This window comes from Spermophilus citellus, assembly GCF_964194105.1.
Source record: "Spermophilus citellus genome assembly, chromosome: 7".
Classification (NCBI taxonomy): Eukaryota; Metazoa; Chordata; class Mammalia; order Rodentia; family Sciuridae; genus Spermophilus; species Spermophilus citellus.
Window position 1 is genome coordinate 38315697 of NC_138188.1, and position 24251 is coordinate 38339947.

Consider the following 24251-nt stretch of genomic DNA (forward strand, 5'->3'; position numbering starts at 1 on the left):
TGGGGACAAAGACCAAATATGTATTTCACAGAATTACATTCTCTAGTTCAACCTCCAGAGATAACACTATGAATTGTTTGACAAATATTTTCCTGGAAATTTCTATATAAAAGCAGAAATATATATAAGTTAAAAATAGGAACAAAACCATTTTGTAGTCTTCTATGACTTGCTTCTGTTAAAATATATATATTTTTTTCATTACCTGGTTTCCTTTAACAGTACGTCTTAGAAGTCTTTCCCATTGACTTGCTCCCCTTAACAGTGTATTAGAGGTATTTCTATGTTGAAGTAGCTACGATATAAATGAGACATATTTTTAAGTCGCATTAAAAATGCATGAAATTGAAATTTAAAGGCATTGTATTAAAACAGGACCATAAGGCTTTGCATAGAATGAAGCAGGGGCCAGAAGCCTTACTGATTTTCTAGCCCAACTGAGCAGTTTTCAGTGGAGCTACAGGTACCAATCAACAGGAGTATTCTTTCTCTAACTTCCCTTTGAACAGGACTGAAGAACTTAATTATAGGCTATCAATAATTAATAGCCTTTCAAATAGACAGTTAAGCTGACACGGGGGTCTTCGTGGGTGTGGCAGAATTAGACTTTCTGGAAGATGTAGGCGATTCCTTTTCCTGGAACTCTAAGGCCGATGGAGGGGGAGCAGGGCAGCACAGTTGTGTTTCTCTGGCTCTTTAGGAAGCCTCTGACCAGCCAGCAGTGCTGACCAGGTTGGGTGCCCTAGAGAGTTAAAACACAACCACAAATAGACAGCAGAAACAGCTGGGCTCTACTTGGAAGTCCTGGCTTTACTAGCATAGAGGCCAGCACAGAGGCTGGCCTGGACACCAGCTCCCTCCCAATGCTCAAGGCCACTGAACTGAATGTTTGGATTGTGTTGGTGGCTCTCAGGAGCCAGCTCAGATGAGTAATAAGAGCGTCTGCTTAAGAGGAACCAGCTGAATTCATCAGCATGGCTTGTCAGGCCTTCCTGGATTCTGACACCCAACTGCCAACTAAGACTGGCCTCCATGAGGAAGAGGTGTGGCTGGGGAAAAAAAGCGCTTTACTTACACTATTCCATTTAATCTTTGCAATCAATAGACCTTCCAGATAGAATATTTGCTGGTGCATATCAATGAACACTAAAACCCAGTGAGGTGATGGCAGTAGTGGATTTAAGTCTAAGTGGTTAGAATTATTCCAATTCTGCATGAAGCCATCTGTGGCTTGCTGATTTTGTTAAGAACTAAGCAATGTAAAAACTTACCTAGGCAGTGGTGTTATATTCTCAACCACTAGGGGGCAGAATCAAAGACCGGTTTTGTTTTCAGGGCCCTTTTGCATCTGCAAAGGTGGTTTGGGGATGTGTTGTAATAAATAGGTTGACCAGCTGTCCCCATTTGCCCCACTAAGGAGTTTGCACAAATGCAAGACTTTCAGTGCTAACACCTGAAAAAGTCCAAAGCAATCTAGAAAAAGCTGACGACTCTAGTATTATATGTTGAGACAAAAGTCAGGTACTACTGTAGGGCTGGGATTGTAGCTCAGTGGCACAGCACTTGCCTAGCATGTACGAGGCACTGGGTTCGATCCTTAGCACCACATAAAAATAAACAAAATAAAGGTGTGCTGTCCATCTACAACTACAAAAAAAAAATTTAAAGAGGTACTACTATGATTTCCACAGTATAGAAAAGGGGAGCATGATGGAGTCTCTAGTCTGAGGTGCCACATAGGCAGCAGAGCTGAGGACTCAAGCTGTGTCCTCTTAACTTGAAGGATCATATTCCTAAGCAGGATGTATGATGTGTGTCTCTGAACCATTAGGGTCTATTTGGTTACATGCAACAGAGACACCTGAATACAGTGGCCTAAACAAATAAAGCCTTTCATTTCCTCCCATGGCTCCATGACGCCATCAGAAACCCAGATTCCCAAGGACATCTCACAGCTCAGAATGGGGGTACCTTGGCAAAGAAGTCTTGTGAAATATTAACACTACTTATTAATGCTGTTCCAAATTAAATCAGCACCACTTACTAAGGAAGAAAGGGAAAGAAAGTTCTGGGTAGAGAATTGGCAGTGAATGCCTCTCTTAAAAGCCACCCAGGACAGCTGGAGGTGTGGTAGATGCTGTCCCACCCAGACCCCCACTTCAGGACTTCTCTCCTTAGTTGCTGGCAGTGTGCAGCTACCAGCCTTTCAGGGAATTGCCCTGGTGAAGAGAGCCATCAGCGGAAGGAGGCATGCAGGGATTTAAAGGCCTGGAGACAACCTGAAGCCCCCCCCTGCATCAGAGTTCTCTGGGGTGGGCTGAGGCTTCTGCCTCACGGTGCTTCCTGCACAGTGATGGCTCCAAGCACTCCTGGTAAACTTCCTGCACACACACCTGGGAACTGACCTGCATGGAGGACAAGCAAATCCTAGGAGACACACCTCTGCTCACCTGGCAGGAAACTGGAGTATGGCAGGGAAAGGGCTAATGTACCTATTGATGACACATTCCTCCTTTTGTCACTGCCTTTAAGAGGTCTACCATTTTATTGTCTAAGCTAAGTACAGCTGGCCTCTACAGCCACAGATTCTGCCAACCTCAGCTTCCATCAACTGTGAATCAAAATTATTGGGGGAAAAATGTCCTGAACACGTGTAGGATTTTTCTTGTCACTGTTCCTTAAACAATGCAGTATAACAATGGCTCACATTGTAGTAGATACTATAAATGACCCAGAGATAATTTACAGTGTGTTGGGGGATATGCATATTTTATATGCAAATGCTATACCATTTTATATGAGAGACTCAAGTACCTGCAGATTTGGTATCTGGGGGTGGAGGAGGTCCAATCCCCTGTGGATACTGAGAAGTGACCATCTGCACATGTGAAGCAGTAGGAGATATTTTGTTCTGGCCAGTTCTCAGTTAACGACAGAGGCTTTTATACCAAGACTTACCACTTATTGAACACACACCATGGACTGGACACTGGCTAAGCCTTCAACTGATACAGCTTGCATCTCGCAGTATGAGTGACCAGTGGAAGTAGGCCTTTATTATCCTCATCTTACAATAAGGAAACTGAGGCCCAGAGGTAGATGGGTATCCAGGATCACACAGTCAGTAGGAATTGGAAGACCCAGGGCCAGAACCCGACCATCCCAGACTACCAAGCTTTCCCAGGCCCCTCTAGCACACACTTCCTCTCCCCCATGACTCCATGGCCCCTGCCCCACAAGTGAATAAGTGAAAATTGACACTGAGGCTACAGTGAAGGGTCCATTCCACTCTAGAGAAAGATCCCTTTCCTGCAGCTTTGTTATGGATGTTCATATTTATGGCTCCTCCATTACTTTTCCCACTTTTTCCCCCCTAATACAACATTTCCAAGAAAGTAGGATCATCTTAACAATGGATTATCTTAGTCTGGGCTCCCCTAAAAGTAGAGTCTGAGGGAAAAAAAGCTTAAGTGTGGGTGATCCCCTAGGAATATGATCCCAGAGAGCAGGAATGAAGGACAGGGGTGAAGAAGAGTTGGAGGGAATGCCATTGAGTTGACCACCCCATGGGTGACTGGCTGCTTCAGCCCCAGGACCTCCTGAGGAGCTCCTGAAGTATGTCTCAGAACTATTCACTGGGGGAAGAAAGGGGAAAACATTTGCCTACTGGCTCCATCCACAGCATATCAGAGAAGCCCCAGGGAAGGAAGCAGGAGATTCCAGATGCTATCAGATTAAGGTCTGTGTGGAACTGGTCACCCATAGCAATGGCTGGAAAGACAGAGGACTGGAAGTGGAGCAGAGATATGTTTGACATGCAGGGTGAACCAGCGTTTGCTGAGTTTTAATGTGCTGGCTCATGAGAGGGATTAAAAAGGCAGTTGGGGTGAAACCAACTGGACCCAGTGTGTGTGTGTGTGTGTGTGTGTGTGTCCTTGCTAAGCTTGAAGATCATGTACACGGGTGGAGATAAGAACTCACTCCTTCTGGCCACCAGAGGGAGCTTCAGTTTGCTGGGAAAGAAGCTGCTTCTTGAGTGGTAAACAAGAACAGAGAAAGTAGAGGGTATTTGGCCACAGTCGCCTGAATGAGCCAAGACAGATGGCAACCAAGAAAGGGACATTCTCATCTACTTAAAGTGAGGTTCTTAACCAGGGCCTGATAGATGGGCCTCAATTTTGCTTTCATTATAGTGTGGCTTTAAAGATGATTGCTTGCCTAGGAAGAGTTAATAGCTTTCACTGGATTCTCAAAAAGAATCCAGCACACAAAAATGTATTAAGAATGAATGCTCTGGGAAGAATCTCAGCAAACACATTCAGATAGGCAAAGCCTCATCTGGATTCAAGCCTCATTTCTCCATCCTTCCCATCAAGCCAGGGTGGCAGGAAGGTGGCTAAGAGAGAGAAAAGATTAAGTGGCTGTTTTGTGTGTGAAAAATCTAGACAGGCCTAAGGAAATTAACCTGGGTTTTTCTTGCCTGGAAGCTACACTTAGCCCAAGATGGCACAAGATCTCTAAGCTGAGATGGACTCATTTATCAGGACCTTTGTTTGGGGCAGGAAGTATGTGTATGTGATCACAGATAGCTATGTGGTTTTGTATATTCACATACCAGTGTGTTCACCAGGTGTCTTAGTCTGTTTCCTGCTGTTATTACAGAATGCCAGAGACTAGGTGATTTACAAGGAAAGAAAATTATTTGATTTGTGGTCCTGGAGGCTGAAAATCCAAGATCGAGGGACCACATCTGATGAGGGCTGTTCCTGCATCCTAGCATGGTGGCAGGCATCACATGGTGAGAAGGCATGTACAAGAGAGCAAGAGGTCAAACTCACTTTTGTAACAAATCCACTGGAGATAACTAACCTGCTTCACAGAAAACGACATTCATTCTAATCACCAGTGATTAATCCCACTTCCCAAAAGCATTGCATTAGGGGTTAAATTTCCAACACACGAAATTCGGAGGACACAAGCAATAGCATAAGTGTAGGTATGTGAGCAATGGGCTGTGAAGGAACGGCCTTTGTATAGGTCAGTATGTATGCACCTCAATGTTTTGTGAATGATTTGCACATGTGTGCTCACCCATGAGTCCTTCAGGTCTTTTAATGAATTGAGACAGATTATGAATAAGAATTTCACTGGATAAGAATATCCGCAGACATGCTGCTCACACCAGAAATCTGGGGATTCTCCACGCCTCTCTCTCCCTGATCCCTTATCATCCGCTCAGTCCATACCACCCCATCATCACCTTTCCATCCCTGCTCCCTGGACTACTGCTCAGTCCCAATGGCCTCCCCTCAACCCTTCTGGGAAGCCAAAGTGGGGTCAAATGAAGTTTGGGTCACAAGCTGCCTTCCCGACACCAACAATGGCTCTCCTCGGCCTGGGGATACCGCGCATCTGCTCCTGCGACTCGCGGGCTTTTTCAAGGTCGCAGTGGTGCTCACTGAGGCCTGAGCCCTGCTTCTCCGGGCTCCCAAGGCCCCGGCCCTGGACGCGTCAGTCCCTCCGTCTGGTCCTATCCTACGCCTCAGGTTTGGCCTCAGAGGCCTCGCGTCCTCGGGAACCTACCGCCCTGCCCGTAAATCCCCATCGCTGGGATTAGCACAGGCTGCGGTAATGGCCGCATCACGGGCATAAACTGTCCGTCACGTCCCACTCGGTAACCCCTCCCCACCCAACCAGGAGCCAGAGAGACCACGGTTCCGAGTCGGGCACGTCTCTCGCCCACGCAGCAAGGCCACGGAAACGCGCCTGCGCGCGGGAACAGTAGGAACTACGACTCCCAGGATCTTCTTGAGCAGGACTCCATTTCCCAGAAGGCTGCGCGGGGCGTCAGCCCCAGAACGGCCTGCGTTTTCGTAGACGGAAGGTGGAGCGAACCTGGCGGTGGAGGTGGTTTCTGGAGGGTTGCAACCGTACGGGCTTCTGCGGAGTGTCTACCTCCAGGGGTCGCTCGTGAGTCAGAGAAACCCGGACTTTGGAAGGAAGGGACCGGCCGCTTCCGATCTTAGCTGCGAGGCGTCGCGGTGCTTTGTGGCGCACGAGGCTTGCCCCAGTGTCTCCCTGCGGCGGGTGCAGGCTCCCTGCGCACCCACAGGCGTCTCTAGCGGGTAGAGGCCGGTGGCCGGACGGCTTCGGGCCTCCCTAACCCCAACGCATTTCCTGTTGTCTTCCTAACTCAGACGCCCATATCCCACGGCATTTTTTTCCCACTTGTAGCGGTGGCTGCAGGAGGCTTGGGTGCAGGCAGAGGGGACTGGTGTGGAGAGTAACTGGGAGGAAGCAGATCTGTGGTTCCTGTTCAAAGAACCCAGATTTCCTGTGTCCTCGGTCCACTCAGGTCATATTCTCAAATGCCCGGGTACTAGAGGTTGTCAGCCTTCTTCCAAGACCTCCAGACTCAGTTTCACAGTCTCATTCCTCATACTCCAACCTAAGTAGGCCCCTGGGCTATTTTCACTTTTCTCCTTGCTCAAAGCCTCTGGCAAGGAAGGAAGGGAGGGAGGGAGGGAGAAGAAAGGTACTGGATTGTGAAATAGGAAAGTTGAGGTACAGGGGTGAGAGAGTGAGAGGGAATGAGACCTATCTTCTCCATCACTGTATCTCAGGTTTTGTTTTTTTTTGTTGTTGTTGTTGTTGTTGTTGTTTGTTTTTAAGGGAGAGAGAGAGAATTTTTTTTAATATTTATTGTTTTATTTTTAGGCGGACACAACATCTTTATTTTATTTGTATGTGGTGCTGGGGTTCGAACCCAGAACTATGTTTCTTTATGAGAAAGACAACCTATAGTAATTTAGTGTCTATCTAAATATTTTGAACTGTGCACTCATCCAATCCCTCCTAAAGAGTGACAACCACTAGCAAGAGTGTACTCTATCAGACAGGTACATTAGGTACAGACTTTCCAGAGGTTAACTTCCTCTGTTAGCAACAACAACATGGCTTTTCCTCCAGTGTACAGTGGATTTGCTTTATGAATATTTCCTCTTTTGTCACATAGAATATTAAAGGACATATAGTCAAGGTTCAATATTGAGTAAAACAAATGCTCTTCATTAAGGATGTTCTTAAGTGAAACTGACTTCCCCACCCCCCATCCTTGCAAGTATACCATCCCTCCCTGAGTGGAGATCCCTAAGACTCTTCTAGGGCATCAATGATGTCAAAATCATTTCCACAATAATATTAGTTATTTGCATTTTTCACTGTATTGACATTTAAAGTGGTGGTAAAATTACAACTGCTGGCACCTTATCAGGAATCAATCAGTACAGTGGCACCTATGATGTGACTGTATTTTTCACTGGTATACTTATAAGGGTCGGGAATAGGGAAGCCAGTTTCACTTAAGAACATCTTTTTTTAAAAAATTTTTAATATTTATTTTTTAGTTTTCGGCGGACACAACAGCTTTGTTTGTATGTGGTGCTGAGGATCGAACCTGGGCCACACGCATGCCAGGCGAGCGCGCTACCGCTTGAGCCACATCCCCAGCCCCTTAAGAACATCTTTAATGAAACTGTAAAGAGTATTCACTTTATTCAATTTTGAACCGAGTACATGCCTTTTTAATAATCTGTATGACAAAATGGGAAATATTCATAAAGCAATTTCATTGCATACCAAGGCCCTATGTCTTGAGGTAAAGTAATTCCGTTGTTTTGAGTTGCTAGCTAAACTAGACCCTTGGACTTAAAAAACTGGTAAGAGATGTCTTGGATGTGAGTTTTTAGTAGAATTTTTCTAAAAAGTGAACAAAGTGAGGTCATCGCTAGAAGGAAACCAACTGACATGATTTAATGCCAAAGACAAAATTTGGACTTGCAAGAAAAAAATTAGAATTTTGAAAAGTATCTGCCACTATAAGCTTGACAGCTTCTTAAAATTAAGACTTTTTGCAAATGAGTTTAGTGAGTTGAAAACTGAATAATGAAACATGCAAGTATTTAGAAGATCTGTATAATTCATTGTGTTAGATATCTTTTGTTGCATAACAAATTACCTTAAAACAATCAAGGTTTATTATCTGACAGTTTCTCTGGGTCAGGAATGTGTGAGCATTTACCTAGTAGTTTCTAACGCAGTTACAGTCAAGATGTCTGCTGGACTGTCATCCTCTGAATGCTTGACTGGTGCTTACCTGGCTATTGGTAGGAGGCCTCATTTCCTTATTGGCTGTTGGTAGGAGGCTTTAGTTTCTTACCATATGGACCTTTGTATAAAGTTTTGAGAATCTTCACAACGTGAAATCTGTTTTACCCCAGAGCATGTGATTCCAGAGAGAAGGAGCGAGATGAAACTCTCACTGTCTTTTTATGATCTCAGAAGTCACACTCAGTAATTTCCACCACATAATCTTTTTATTAGAAGCATGTCACCATGTGCAGCCCACTATCAAAGAGAGGGGAATTGGGCTCCACCTCTTAAAGGGAGGAATATCAAAGGATCTCTGGACATATTTTAAAACACTACACTTAGGGAATCAGAATTTTCCAAATGATTTATGCATCATGTTACAAAAACATAATGCATGGGTAAGAAAATCTATTCTAAAATCCAGTCCTGTGGATTTTTAATGCACTGGAATACAATAAGTTCATTGATGTAGTTCTAGATTTCACATTACCACTAACCTTTAAAAAGCTATCATTTGTTGAATTTTAGTGTAGTATCAAAAGAGAATGCCCACAATTACATTAAAAAGGCTATTAAAATACTCCTTCCTTTTCTTTTCTTCATGTACTTTAAAACATCAGAATGGACTGGAATCCAGCTGTCTTGTGTTAAGCTAAACAGTTAAAGAGATTTACAAAAAACATCTGGTACTTTGGGCCTGCGTGTGCATTGTTTGGCTCTAAATAATTTTGTGCACATTTCACACTTCTCTGAGTTTGTCTCTGTAATATATTTGCCTTGTAACCTGAGAGTTCCCAGATAACTAGCCACATATGCAGTCTCATCACATTGCAAATGCTCTCAGTTGGAAGCATACAAAGTTCCTCTTGTGGTTTGGAAATTAGGTGCCCCCCAAAAAGCTCCTGTGTTGATGCAGGAATATTCAGAGGTGAAATGATTAGATTATGACAGTAGTGACCTAATCAGTCCATCTTAGTCTGAATGGACTAAACTGTAGGCAGATGGGTTGTGGTTGGAGGAGGTAGGTCATAGGTTTTCTCTAAAAGGGTTCATCTTCCCTGCTATCCGTTTGCTTCCCAGTTGCCATGGGGCAAGAAGCTTTCCTCTGCTGCCGCCCTTCTGCTGTGATGTTCTTCCTCACCTCAAGCCCAAAGCAATGGAGTCTGCTAACCGGGGCCTGAACCTCTGAAACTGTGAGCCTTTCTCTAAGCTGTTCTTCTTGGGTATTTTGGTCTCAGTGATGAAATGCTGAGTAATATAGTCACTCATGAAAAGACCTCTGCATCTGTCTTAGAATTAGGCAAGATGTCTATCTTATATGTCTTTGTCTACCAGATTCTCACCTAAATCCCTCATAATAGTAGATGTCTAGTAGGGGTTGTCTACCAGTTCTGCAAACAACCTTACTCGGAATCACTTAAAACCATTTTTGGGACCTCCTACAAGCATTTTTTAATGGCACCCCACAACAAGTGCAAAGGCAGCCCCCACACACCAGGCTGAGTGAGGGGACCCTCTCCCAGTGTGGTCACCCAGTGTGCCTCCAAAGTCCCCCTCTCTGTGAAGGGCCTGGGCCTATGAGATCAGGGTTGCCTGATTTCTCTTTCCTCTTCTCTTAGTGGAATTTTCTTTGAAAAGAACAAATGGAGTAGCCAAATTACAAAAGGAGTCCAATGAACAGGCTTAAGTGGATATTTGAACAAAACCTAGTCTTTGACAACATAGAAGAAGGGGGAATGATCATTGGGTAGTCATACACAAAAATATCTTCCTCAGTTGTCTCTCTAAATGTGTATTTAAAAAATTTCCAAATAAATAAAACACTGTCAGTGTGATTAAAAAAGAAAAATAATGACTACAAGGGGGAAATTGACATATAAAACTAAGAAAGGTTGTCACCCCTTGAGGTATTTTAGGCAGATATGCTGATAAAAGAAGCAGACCTATTTCCTCATCAACCCACCATATTCCCATCTTGCATATTTATAAAGTTTATAGCCTTTGTTGCTGAATGCTTTTCTTTTAGCAATTTTTAAAAATATTTCTGCAAAGTTTTAGTTGGCTAATATGTCTGCATAACATTTTAAAGAATATTCAGTCTGTCTCAATATTCTGTCTCAACCCTTCTAATATTCAGTTAGAAGATAAGGGACATTTAGAAGAAAAAATATTCACAATATTTATAAAAGATTAAAAGAGTCTAAATAATTAAATATGAACAAAGAACATCAAATCAGAATCAGAAATAAGCAATAAGCATGCATGAAAAGATTTCCAGCATTACTAATAACTAAGAAAGTGCAAAATAATGCAACAGTAAGATGTTTATTTTTCACAAAGAATATTGTCCGATAGTGAAAAAGAGAAATAGTATTAGTGAACATGTATCTGAGATCAGCTCTTTGGTAGAGTTTAAAGTCAGGGTAAATGTAAGTTGGTACATTGTTTGTGGCAGGCAGTTTGGCTGTATTTATCGACATTAAAATGCAGGTGTTACCTTTGAGGTAGTTGGGAGCTGGGGAAAAGGGGGAAGGCCTGTGGGAATGGGAGGAACTAAAGGACTGGAATGTAAAGAGGGATCATGGGGTTGGGAGGGGTTTGGAATTGATGGAGGGTGAGGGAGAGGAACCAAGAAGCACTTGGCAGGTTTGGGAGAAATGAGAACGAATGAGCAGATTAACAACAACTATAGAAACTTGATGAGACAACCAGGAAGGGACGGGGTAGGACTGGCAAAGACTACAAATGTGAAATGGAAGCAATTGGCCACTGACACACAGGACCCATTAAGATTGAGCAAAGCACCTGGAGAAGAGTGAGGTTTGTTAGCAACAGGAAACACTGATTTTCAAAGTCATACTGACTGTGCCTTGCAGAGTTCTTTTACTTCCTCTCAAGGAGGCTCCGTTATTACATTGTAGCTTAGTTCTGAAAGCCAGTCCTAGAGCTTTGAAGGCTCCTTAGTTTCAAGCCTCATGGCCTACTAGTTTCATATTCCCCATGAATGATTTTTTTTTTCTCCTTTGATGCTGGGGATTGAACCCAGGACCTTGCACGTGTGAGGCAAGCATTCTACCAACTGAGCTATAGCCCTAGCCCTTCCCATGGCATCTTAAGGTACAAAATAAACCTTCATCTGTCTTTAGTAGGAACTTCCTTTCTCTCAAAACTCAGTAAGCCTTACCACCTTCTGGGAGGGTAGTAAGGAGGCTGTCTGTGTAGCAGAGTGCAGATATGCTTAAGGGGTACAGGTCCTGAGCCTCTCGGTTTCAAGTAGGTATTCCTTTAGAAAGCAGAGTGCCCTCTGGTCCCCAGCTCTCTCTGCTTCAGACAGTTTCCCAATCACAGGGCAACCAGACAGTGAATCACAGGGCAACCAGAAAGCAGGAATATGCAGAGGGCATGCTATTATGCATTGAACTGTGTCTCCCCAAAATTCAAATGTTGAAGCCCTAACTGCCAGTGTTTCAGAACGTGAGTGTATTTGGAAGTAGAAACTTCAAAGAGGTGATTAAATTCAAATGAGGTCATTAGGGTAGGCCCTAATCCAATATGACTGGTCTCCTTAAAAGGAAAGTTGGGGTCTGGGGTTGTAGCTCAGCAGTAGAGTGCTTGCCTAGCATGTGTGAGGCCCTGGGTTCGATCCTCAGCACCACATAAAAATAAATAAATAAAGTTATTGTTAGGTATTCTGTCCAATTACAACTAAAAAATAAATATTAAAAAATAGGAAAGTTGGACACACATGAGACGTGCTAAGGATGTGGGCACAAAGGAAAAGACCATATAAAGAGGCTGCAAGAAGATGGCCATCTTCAAGCCAAGAAGAGAAGTCTCAGAAGGAAGTGAACCCTGCCAACACCCTGATCTTGGATTCCAACCTCCGGAAATATAAGAAGATAAACTTTTGTTGTGTGAGCCACCCAGTGTGTGGTATTTTGTTTTGATAGCCCTAGAAAACTGATGCAAGCCCTCAAGTCTGAAGGCTGAGGCCTTGGGAAAATAGATATTAATTCACGTCTTCTGGTTAACTCTCACTGGGATTGTTTGGAAATATTCCCTTGTTGTGCGGGGGCTCTGACCCAGGAAACAGATTTGGGATCCTGGCAGTGGAAGAAGATGCAAGATACAGTTAGGATACTAGACATGCTTTATTCAGAAGTGGCAACAGCTTCCAGCTTCAGTGTTAGCCCCCAGCCAGTTCCATTTTGCCCCCCAACAGCATCAATTCCATATTTTTCCCTTTTTATATACAGTCCAAACAAAGAAACACTGCCAATAGACTATATCGGTGGGCACATGCTCACAAATGTTTATGGCCTCAAGTATGTGCACTGAATCAGAGTGTGTCTGAGCTTGACTACACACTAACCATAACGTAGCCAATTCATGGCCTTGGCTACATAATAAAAACATAACATAGCCCGCCAGAAGCCTCTGTGAGGGAATCTAACTAGAGCCATTTGGACCTTCCCCAACACTCCATAAGTGTGGAAGAGTCTCTGTTACACCCCCATATTCATTTTTACTTAAGTATGAAATGGGAAGTTTCATTTTCCACCCCTCTAAAAAGTTCCTGGGTTGAGCCAGTTACCAGTAGTGAATTGGTTTATAAAGCGAATGATGCCCGGCTAATCAGGCTGGGTCCCTCAGCTACCGTGTCTTCTAACTGTGTTCAAGGATTTGGTCCTTGGCTTTGTGAATTCAAAACTTTTTAAATTCAGATCCAAGCAAATAATTTCCACACTGATTCTAAGTAATTTGTTGAGATTCACTGGTTAACAATAAGAAGACTGAAATACTCACGGTAGACTAGTCCTCAACAAAGTTTTTCCATCAGGAAGAGCTAAGTGAAGACCAAAAAATAACGCTACCTTGGAAAGATTCTTGTTCTTTAGGACTCACTGAAAGGTTGCATTCCACGGAGCCCTTTCTTTTGCTTTTCTGGGAAGCCATGGATTTACTGTGCTCTGAGGTCCCAAGGAACCTTATATCAGAAACCCTGAACTGAAGTATTTTGATTAGTTGTTTATATACCTGCATTTCCCATTAGACTAGGAGCTCCAAGAAGGAAGGGATGTGTCTTACCTATTGATTTACTTTCTGTAGTATCTAGGCTACATACAGCATGTGTTTAAAAACTAAACAAAACTAAGAGAACAAATGAATGAATGAAATTATGATGTCATATGTCTTTTCTAAGGGACATTAATTCTCATCACTAAACTATCTCCAAACCATAAGCCAGGAAGAATCATCCCTGGGAGAGTTTACTAGAAGCAACGTGTTTCCTATAGACCAAGATGCCTATCAACTAATCCTCCTGACCTGGGCTGGAGATAATCAACACACGTCACTTTGGGGTTTGCTCACCTGTGTTCGCGGATACTCTAAACAGACGATCTCAGCTGGCGGCCCGACCCAGTTCTCCAGAACAAGGTTGGGGATTTGAATGAGGTCACGTAGACTGATAGTAAATATCCAGCTGGATAATCCAGGGACATGAACCCAATATTTAGAGGCCAAAAGCCATGAAAAAAAATAAAAAATTCAAGAAGCTGATTACTAGGTAAGTCTAAACAGCAGAGGGTCTGTGCTCCTTGTGAGGGCAAAATGGGAGGAAGTACAGATGGCCCGAACCTCAAATGTAGATGCTTACATGGTCTTACAGACTAGGCAAAGGATGAAGGAGCAGGTGACAGCTTGTTGTCCCATTGGAAGTTTCTTTGGGCTCTTGTATTCTAAAGAAACTCGCCACATTCAGCAGACCCAAGCTTCAAGATTGCGTCTTTCTTTGCAGAATCCCTGCCTACATTCCAATTGGTTGTTTGACATGTCTCCTGCGTACTGCTGAATTCTAAGCTCCATGAAGGCAAGCTCACTGCTGTATCCCCAGTCCATCACCTAGGACAGTGGGACTCAGTAAGTATTTGGTGAATGGATCAGCAAATAAATGCATGAGCTGATGCATGTGTGGTTAGACAGGTGAATGAACAAATCTGTATTGATCCATTTTACAGCGGGCTTTCCTAGTTCCCTCAGCGTTTTGTCGTGCTCTTTGTGATAGGTTTCTTTGTCCAGCCACCTGCTCCTTGATAGCCCTGAAAGCCCTTAGTCATTTGCTTCAAATACCTTACCTTTGGAGACTAGCTTCTTATTAACTAAACCGTTGCACCATTCACTCCTGTAGCCTTAAATTAATTTGGGTTAATTCTTAACTGTTTCCCTTCTGTACATGTGTCATTTAATGGTTTGCCTTTATCTGATTTTCCCCAATTTCCTGTGCATTGTGGTTTTCTAACAGGAGCTCTCTAGCCGAGGCCTCAGGCAGCCACGCCAGATGAGTGTGGGCATTTGAGCTTTCTAGGAGGCCTGTCCTGCTGCCCTGGGTCTCACCCAACTGGTGTCCATCCAAACACTCCACCCACGGTTGTTTATGTTGCAGAAGGAAGAATGACCTCCCCAGAACCAGTTTTTGAGGAAAAAAAGGACTGTTGATATAGCCAGAGTCCCAGAAGAAGATCACTCTGCAACAGCTACAGGTGGGTGATAGATTTTTCCTCCAATTAGTAAAGCTGTCCACCTTAGCTTTCTTTTCCATGGATTCTATTAGTGTATTTTCTATAAATGTCCTTTGGGACAGGCAAGAAGGAAAGAGTTTAAATCAATAGGCCAAGCTTCATGGAGACCAAGTTTATCTGTCACTGACTCCACAGCATATAATAGAGTGTCTTACTTGTTGATGCTCAATAAATGTTTGATGTAGGAAGAAAAGAGGGAGGGAAGAAGGGTGGAAGAGAAAAAAAAAGGATTTGCCATTGGGTGTGAATGGAAGGGGCATTAATGTATTATCCAGAAATAACATGATGATAACGGTCTTGTTTTCAAAGTTAATTAGGCACCTTATCGCTAACACCTAGAATCAGTATGCAATTTAAGGCACTTTGCAAAATGAAAAGTGTGTTTATAAAGATAAAATGATAGTAGACAAGCAGAATAACAAAAAAAAATGTACTCTTTAGAACAGGAGTGGTCATATTTCAGGAAAAACTCAAACCTCTGTAACCTTACCAGTCATTTGTTCTGTATCTATGCTACTTGTCAAAAGCAAATTAAAACAACCAAAAAGAACTCAACTTTTAGTTGGCAAACAGATGTTTTACAGATAAATGCAAGCTGATCACGGAGGTGATAGAATTGACTGCAACTGGTCCGTTTGGTACTTAGGAAAGGTCAACTAATCAGAAATGGTGTGCTGAGGAAATTTACAAATATCTAAGCTTCCTGCTGTTGAGAGAGATTAACCACACAGTAATTCAGCAAACGCTCAGAAATATTTAATCATGTGTCAAGGAAAAACATCTCAGTGCAGGAAGAAACGATTAATGGGATTAGTGTGTTTTTTTAGCATCAGTTTTTCATTTATTTGAGGTGGTGCAGCTACACAATTCAGGTCCAGCAAACTGACTTTGAAGAACACACACATTGCAAAAGAACATGCTACCACAGCGGAGGAAGAAGAAAGCAATCAAGATGTATAATTTTTACACAAACTCTTAAGACTAAGAGATTACTTCTTCAGCAACCCAGATAGCAACATATATTAAAGCCGTCAATCCTGGGAAAATTCACCATAAATTTATAGGACCTTAATTTGGGGAACATAAAATGTAGCCTAGGAGAAAATCTAAAAACATCTCCAAAGCAAATTCAGACAAACCTCCCCTTTGGCTCCAGCTTTGCAGAGATTACACTATGGAAGCATGGGGCTCAGCGAGCTGAAGGTTTTGCCAGAGCAGTTCACACTGTCACCATCAGCACAACTGTGCTGGTGACACAGGTGGACCATGGCTGGCGACTAGTGTAACGGAACACGTGTGCTTTCTTAGCTGCTGTGGGTGTTGAAATCAGGTGACTGAGGCTTCTCATGAGCTGTCAGTCTCACCTGGGAAACTGGTTCAGCAAGCGGTTAATGGGTCCCAGATGTCACCAGCAAATGATTATTTTGGCCCTGTCTTTGACCACTTGGACTGCTTACTATTAGAAATGATTTTTATTTAAATCAAAAGTTTTTAGACTTAAAATATTTAAAAGGAAATGGTGGGTAGCAATACGTAAAATCATCTTTAGTAGGCTTTTTAAATTTTGGGGGGAAAACACTTCAGTAACCAAATAATAAGACTATTTTGAAACTGATTCTATGAGATAGAGACATTCTGGTAGAGAAGAAGTCAGACTCCTTAGAGCTCATGGGAAAATGTTGGAGTAAATCATATGCTCAGAGGACAGTTTGCTCTTTGTAGCTTTGTTTAAGAAGCAAGTTAATGTTTATATGACATTAGGCTTCAAAGTCCAGGCAATAAGAAGGAAGAGAGAATGAGAGAGAAAGCAGTCTGTGTGTTTGCTCCTTGCTCCTCCCAGGGAGAGGAGGGTGGCGACACAGCCACTGGAAGGAGGTGCTTATCTTATCAGGATACAATAATTTTTTATTAAATTATAAAAATTTATTATGCTAAGACACAAGTGCTATGTTTCCTAATTCATGGAGCAGTTATTCTTCCTGGAGTTCAGGCCTGTTTTTAAAGATAATCCTCTTTTCCACAATCTTGAGTGTGAAACTCAGGGCCACACTTTTTAGGTAGCACTTAAAAACTTTCGAGTGTGTTGTGTGTTATAGTCACACTCTTGATTTATAGGCATGAGTGCTGTTTGGGGAACAAACTAGGACTTTATTTATCTATGTTAAACAACACAGCATTACTCTTTCAGATACTTTCTTTCTGATTCTTCCCTCTTGTGGGGGGCAAGGGTCACTTCTTCCTGACTTCATGGGTAAGCCGGTCTCATTTATAGAGTTAGTAAGGTGGATAAGGCATGAGGCTCTGCCAGATGAGCTCTGGACAAGGCATTCTTCCAGGTTTGTTTCAACAGGGATCTCCATGTCTCAGTGGAAGTCACTTTACCTGCATTTTAGTCTTGAGGTGTTGTATCTTGAGGTATTGCATATTTAGGTACATTTAAACATGTTATATACCATGAAAGATCCCTTTAAAGTCAGGATCCATTGTTGACAGGCCTGTGTGTTCTTAAATAGTTCTCCTTCTGCTGGAAGACTGCAGAAGGAGCTGGAGAGAAGCTTTCTCCCATGGAGGCAGGGTGAGACTCAAAATGCTCTGCCTCCCCTCAAGGAGGTCAAGTAGAACCCCCACTGCTTTGGTGCAGGCAGTGCATAGTGACTGCCTTCCTGAAGGGACAGTGTGGACAAGGGGTGGGGGGAATAACTTTACTAGGAGAAACCTGACAAACACTACACCAGCCTGGTAGTCAAGGTCAATGTCAATAGATAACTCAGACTGACAGTCTGGACCCTGATAGGATGTGACAAGACGGCACCTCTGTGATCTCTCTTCCAAACCCATAACCCCTGTGTGACCTTGGGGGAAGCATCAAACCCCGATAAAAAAGCAATTCTGTAAAGACTTGATCATTACTCCTCAAAACTGTCTAGGTCATCAAGAATGAGGAAAATGTGAGAAACTGCCAAGCCAGAGGAGGCTTAGGAGACATGACAGCTAAGTTCAACTCTAAGGTGATAACCAAGATGGTTTCCTAGAACAGACAAACTGGTTTAAGACCAAGGTTTAAGGCTGAAGCCCAGGCTTCAGCTAATAATAATGCATTGTATTGGTATTTGTTCATTAGTTATAACAAATGTCCCATGCTAATGTAAGACGTTATCATCGGGGAAATGGGGGTCAAGTACAAGGGAATTCGTTATACTATCTTCTCAATTTTTTTTCTAAATCTAAAACTAGTCTAAAACAAAAACATTATTTCAAAAAAAATAAAAACACTAACAGCTAAGGAAACCATGGATTAAAAAACTACCAAGACTCTGCCACTTTTAAGATTTCCTGAAAACCCTTGAGAAACTTCATAACCACATCCAGAACTGGGTTGTGCCCTGAGTGGCCATCACCCAGAGTTAATGGGGACACATTCTAGTTGTGCAGCCTAGTTCTTGAAGCCACTTCAAGAAGGGAAAGCCAGAAAGAAGAGGAAGGTCATTAAGCTTTCAGTACATATATCTACCATTTATTCACGTACCTCTGCATCAAGACAGCAGTCTCCTCTCACCCAGGTCACTGCCCCTGCCTCCTTCCTGGACTACTCTGTGTCTGTCCACCCCGAGGGGATCTCTCACACACTTTCCGCACATCACACCTTACATTGTTCTGCCCTTGCCTTCCTCTACTGCTTGGTTGCCAACAGTTCTCTGATCTATAAGTAGAGCCACCTGACATGTCCACCGGGCTCTCCCGCATGCACAGCAAATCTGCAGAGGTGCTCAGTCCCCCTCCAACCTTGCTAAACCCACTGCTCTTTTTGGGGGAGGGAGTGAAAATTGAACCCAAGGCTTTATGCATGTTTAACACATGGTTTTCCAGTAAACTACACCTCTAGCCCCATACTCCTTTTTATTCAATTCCTCTCTCTCTCTCTCTTTTAATGGATTGAACCCACAGCACTGAGATACATCCTTGAATTTTTCTTTATTTTTTCATTTTAGGACAGAGTCTTGCTAATTTTTATATGGCCTCATTAAAATGCTGAAGCTGGCCTCAAACTTGCATCCTCTTGCCTCAGCCTCCCAAGTCAATGGGATTACAGGTGTGCACCACCACACTGGTCTCACTACTCCCTCATCTACTCAGATCAGGGACTTACCCTGGGCTAACTGTCCATTCCACAAAGCTTCTCAACCACCATACTGTATAAATTCTATGTCTTAAGTGTTTCTGGGCCTTGCCCTCCAACCTCAGTCCATTAATCAGTGTCATGTGTTTCACCATAGAGACAGCCTCAGCCCCCTAGTGGGACCCCCTTGTTCCGCTCACGCTGCCCATACAGGGCTGTCTCTACAACACAGGCCTGACCAGGCTACTCCTGGGCTGACAACCCCCAGTCACCTCTGGGACAAATCTGGGCTTCTCAGCCTGGCACACTGAGTTACCCCTTCTTGTCATTCTTATCACTGACAAGAAGATGTCATTCCACACCTGCTGCCATGTTCCCAAACTCACTTCTGCTTCCTCCCAAGTACTGGGAATTCCCTGCCCAGTTTCTCACCCCTCATCCCACCCCAATACTAGGACTTGAACCCAAGAGGCCCTTTGCTACTGTGCCACACCCATAGCCCTTTTCAATTTATTTTCTTTTATTCGGAGACAGGGTCTCACTAAGTTGCTGAGGCTGACCTCGAACTTGCTATCCTCCTGCCTCAGCCTCCCGAGTGACTGGAATTACAGGTGTGCTTTTCCCAATTTCTTCCCACGTTCTCCTCCTCTTTGGTCTTCCACAGTCAACCCAAACTCTCTTTGGGGATTCTCTGAGGCAGTGCCCATCGAGCTTCTCCTTAATGTTTGTTCTTTGAGGGGCCACACCCAGCCTCTGCCCACCCTCTCTCCACCCTGCTCAGTGCTGGCTCTGCACTCATTCTTTCCTTCAGTGATAAGCTCGTCTCAATGCCATAAATGCAATTGTGAGCAAAAGAGGGGAAAAAAATCCCTGCCTTTTGGGAGCATCCACTCTTCACACACCATCTGATCTTCCAGCCTTCTCCCTTGGAAGGCCAGAACGTTTTTATGAATCGTAAGTACTACCAAAGCGCTTGGTATTCAGTCGCTGCTCAGAAAATATGGCTAGACACAGGAAAGAAGGTCCTGGTTTTGTTCTCCTGTCCTTCATGCCGCTCAGTCATGGGAATTAGAGAAATGCCTTCAAAATGCTGAGGAAAAGTGACTCATATGCACTCCATCCCCTCAAGACCTCCTACCAATTTAAGCTTTTCTTTTGTTGTTTCGTTTTTGATTTTTGTTTTGGGGGGTTTTGTGTGTATGCTGTGGGTGGAACTCGGTGGCTAGGCAAACACTGAAGGGGTGATGGCATGTTTACTTTGGAGAGAGGGGACACAGGCCCAGGAGAGGCTGTAAGAGTTCCATCCTCTGGTGAACAAATCCTGTGGATGGCAGCCAGTGGCCCCAGAGGGGACCTCTGGCCTTCCCATCAGAGCTGAGTCACTGGCTGCAACTGTGGCTGACAAACATTGCTGACTGGCAGGCACCACAGGTCGCCCCTGCCTTGGCCCCAGCGTCTCAGGGATGAACTCTGGGAAATTCTGAAGCAGGTCCTGGGAAGTCCAGCCTAGCCTTCCTACCAGAAAGCCTTCTTCCACTGATGGGGACATGCCGTGGCTGTCCTCACCCCTGTCCATGCCCTTTTCTGATGATGTCTTTCTCACCTGCCCTGTGGAATCATTGGGAAGAACAGTTTCTGGAACTCAAGGATCAGGGTGAGAGAGGGCCACGCTTCATCTTGTCCAGGGATCTTGTGCCTTTGTACCCCTGTTCCTGCTACCACCACCCCTCCCCATGTCTTGGATTCCTATGAGGAAGGAAAGAGAGGACATGTGTGGAGTGCCCTGCTAGCTACAGCAGTCTCTTGGTGACTGCATCTCTTGAACTTTTGCTCATGATCCCTCCCATTCCAACCCCATGCATATGAGTGCTGTCAAACCTAATTTGCTTCGGTATTGGCGTGTACATCCAAGCAATGGCGACAGAGGGGAATGTGTGCCTTGCAGAACCAGATGGCTTACAGCCCGGCCTGCAGCTGAGAGGCCAGCAGTTGGGCAAAGGCCTCGGTCAGGGGCACACCTGGAGAATCCAGTTCTCTCCAGGCCACCACTGGACAAAGTCAGGCCACTGACCATGTAAGACAGAGAAAGGAAACAGGGACAGAGCTGGTGAGCTCAAATGTGTCACCATATGGTTGTGTCTGATGAGGGAGCCTGTCATTGGCCATCTTCCCCCTGGAAGCTGGCAGCACGGGTGTCTCCCAGCAGGATGCTCACCAGCTGCCCTCCCTTTAGCAGGCTCAGCTCAGCCCAGCACCTCACAGCTGCTTCAGGAATGACTGTCTGCGCATGTGCGTGGGGGCTAGGAGGGGTTTGAAGGTCAATCCATCCCACTCTGGAGCCCTTGGGTGCGAGTGGCCCAGCAGGCCAAGCTGGGGAGAGCTTGCGGTTCCCTTCCTGGGTTTGGGTGGAAGGAGAAAGGCCCCAGAAGAAGCCCCCATCTGCTTGGGACGCTGCCCTCACTGGCCGCTGAGCCAGTGTCTGCTGATGGATCCTGTGTCCCTGCTCGGAGAGGATTCTTCTGGGAAGGCCTGTGAGTCAGGGCCCCAGGGAGTCCTCAGCTGGGTGACTTCAGATGAGTCACGGGCTTCTCGATGCTCCCAGTAAATGGAAGATAATGCCGCTTGACTTCACCAGCGGGAAGGCTCGTGACCGTCCCGGTGAGGGAGGGGCAGCTTGGAGCAGTGTGTCATTCACGGCCCCTCAGCCCGCCCCTCGCCTTTCCCGCAAGTCCATGTCACCAGCACATGTGAGCAGCGTGATGTCTCGTTTTTGCTCTTGTTTTCCTTTCTCTTCCTGCTGGAATTTTTTTTTCTCTCCCAAGTTGAATCATTCAGGGCTCTTGATGGTCTCTGAAATGTGCTGAATTTTCCTAGCCTCCCATTCAGACTTTGGCTCTTTCCCATTTTCTGATTTGAAATGCGCGGCAACTCCAACCAAACCCGGAGTGTCCCTGAGGACACTGGGACATTCCCACCCTTGCTCCAGTCTCTCTTCTTGTCTGGGTGCACCTACCTCTTCCACCCCTCAGATTTGACTTCCTCTTACTGTGAAGTCCTGCTCAAGTCCCCCCTCCTCAGTGGCCCTTCCCCAAGTACCAGGGCCCCAGGCCATTCCTCCCGTCTCTGCGCCCTGCAGCCCTGGCTGTGCCTTATGGCACCTTCCCAGCTGGCACAGGCTCCGGTTCATGCTTGTTTTCGTCTTATCTGACCTGCCTGTTCTTTATTATTGAGAAGCATTTTATACTTTGCTGTATTTCCAGGGCTTGGGTCAGGCTGTAATCATGCGTGCTCTGCGATGTTTGCTCTTGTTAAGGATAAAAGATCTGCCGCCCTGAGCCATGCCCTATATGCTTGTTCCAAGGGCCCCAGGCTTCTAGAGGGAGCAGGTGGCACTAGGGAATGCAGAGAGAAAAAAGCCAGAGGTCTGCTCAGTCTGTCTCTTCTGTATCAAGGTTTTGAGAAATGCTAATTTAATTTCTTTTTTAAAAAAAGGATGCTGTGCCCAAAATTTGAAAACCACTGGACACCACTATTGTTTCTATGTCCAACATAATAGACAGCAGAGGAAATTCATACCCATCACTGACAAGTGCACCTTGTAGCCCAGAGAAATCATCAGGAAAGGAAGGATTTGGACCAAGTGTGGGCATTTATGCAGAATACAAAAAAAAAAAAAAAAAAAAACTGTCGTGTGGAAAGAGTTTTCCCCGCAATGAGCTTGCCCAGGCCACTTGAATTCCTGCTGCGATATCTCACCCACAGAACCCCCTGGCTCTGCAGCGAGCAGGGTTTTGCACCCACATCTGCGTGGCACCGCAATGCTGCAGTGGATATGGTCACAGTTTCCACTGACAATTGTAAGGCTTTCGTTTCCTCCTAGAGCCACAGTTGAGTTTCTTCCCCACCGCGTGAATTTGCTGCATAGATTAGAGTCTGGTTGGCAGGCTTCTCGGCTTTGGTGAGAGGAAGCCAGGAAACATGAGGCCTCATGCACTGCGCACTTGCATCTGCCATCAAGCATAGTCAGCACATTCGGCGAGATGCGTGTAATCAAAATGTGTCCTGAAAACGCTCTAAATACTCACGGACACCCATCTCTCTCAGTAAGGCTAACACAGCATTTCCTCAGCACCAGGACAGAACATATTTTGGTTGAAAACTAAGCAATGTGGTCGTTTTGTTCTCAGGAGCATGTTTTATGAAAATTAAGTATTAGGTCCCTTGTCGGCTAGAGAGAGCCACATGCCACAAAGGCCCATGGTAACTGAGTGCCCTGGGAAAATGCGGATGCCCTCTGACATCTCCTCAGGGAATGTGGGAAAGATGCCTACAACATTAAATCCCTGCCTCCCTCCCCTCCTCCGTTCCTTCTTTTCTCTCTTCCTTCCTTTCTGCCAACGATACAGGGTGAAATTGATTTTAGTTGTATGTGGGACTAGATGCCACAGTAAAAAGACGGCACCCCCATCTGTCCCACTCCTTTTTAGTGCTTATACATCTTCATCTATATGAGGATAAGATACTCTTTCAGGTAGGGACAATGTCTTGTGGTCTTCAGTGTCCCCAACCCCAGCCATCACCATCCCAGCCCTTTGCATGCCCTGCATCCTGCTCCAATGAGTGGATTAGGATCAGTGGCTGATCCTAACTCCGCTGAGCTTGATTCCTTACCTGAGGCGGACTTTAACTGAGGAGGGGGAAGGGTGCGTACGGCTAGAACTCTCCCTCATCTTGTACAATAGCTAGGTAGAGAAGCCTAATCTTTCAGATTATCCCTCCAAACACAAAAAATGGACTAGCTCAAAGGTGTTCAAAATGACTGTCTGTGCTGGGTGCAATGGCACATTCCTGTAATTCCAGTGACTCTGGAGGATAAGGCAGGAGGATGGAAAGTTTGAGGCCAGCCTTAGCAATTTAGTGAGACTCTGTCTCTAGATAAAAAAGTAGCTCAGTGGTTAAGTGCCCCTGGTTTCAACCTCCAGAATAAATAAATAAATACAAATTTTTTAAAAAAGACTGTCCATGAGAGGACTGTTTCTGATTCAGTAGCTCGAGTCAGGTTACAAGTTTGCATTTCTGTTGCTGCCAAGGCCACCACGGTTGTGTTCTCCCCACCCAGTGCTGACAGTGCCTGTAGGCCAGCACCATGCTGCAGACCAATGGGTCAGTGCTTCTGGAAGACCTTGAAACAGCCCCAGCACCGTCGTGCACAAAGTGAGGGTAATAGTGACATGTTGTGTGGATCTTTTGTGAGCAGTAAAGGACTTTATATTAATAGTGTTTCAAACTATGCCTGATACAAAGTAATCATAAGTGTTTTTAGTAACAATAGTGTTAGAAACCCTAGGCCTGGTACCCTCTAATCTGCTACCTTGGAAACAAATGAAGCAGCTTCCTCAGTA

General features: G+C 44.7%; 1 protein-coding gene and 1 long non-coding RNA gene across 2 annotated transcripts in view; both read left to right on the forward strand.

Moving 5' to 3' along the window:
* Positions 1-5896: 5896 nt before the first annotated feature.
* On the forward strand, positions 5897-12002 carry LOC308653534. The gene is made up of 3 exons (XR_014023067.1): positions 5897-5970; positions 9232-9344; positions 11882-12002. It is a non-coding gene; the product is annotated as an uncharacterized lncRNA (long non-coding RNA).
* A 9192-nt stretch (positions 12003-21194) lies between these two features.
* ZBTB38 (zinc finger and BTB domain containing 38) overlaps positions 21195-24251 on the forward strand; it is a 106914-nt gene continuing 103857 nt past the window's right edge. Inside the window, exon 1 of the mRNA XM_081302108.1 lies at positions 21195-21380. The gene's annotated coding sequence lies outside the window, so the exon portion shown is untranslated. The remainder of the gene's footprint in view (positions 21381-24251) is intronic.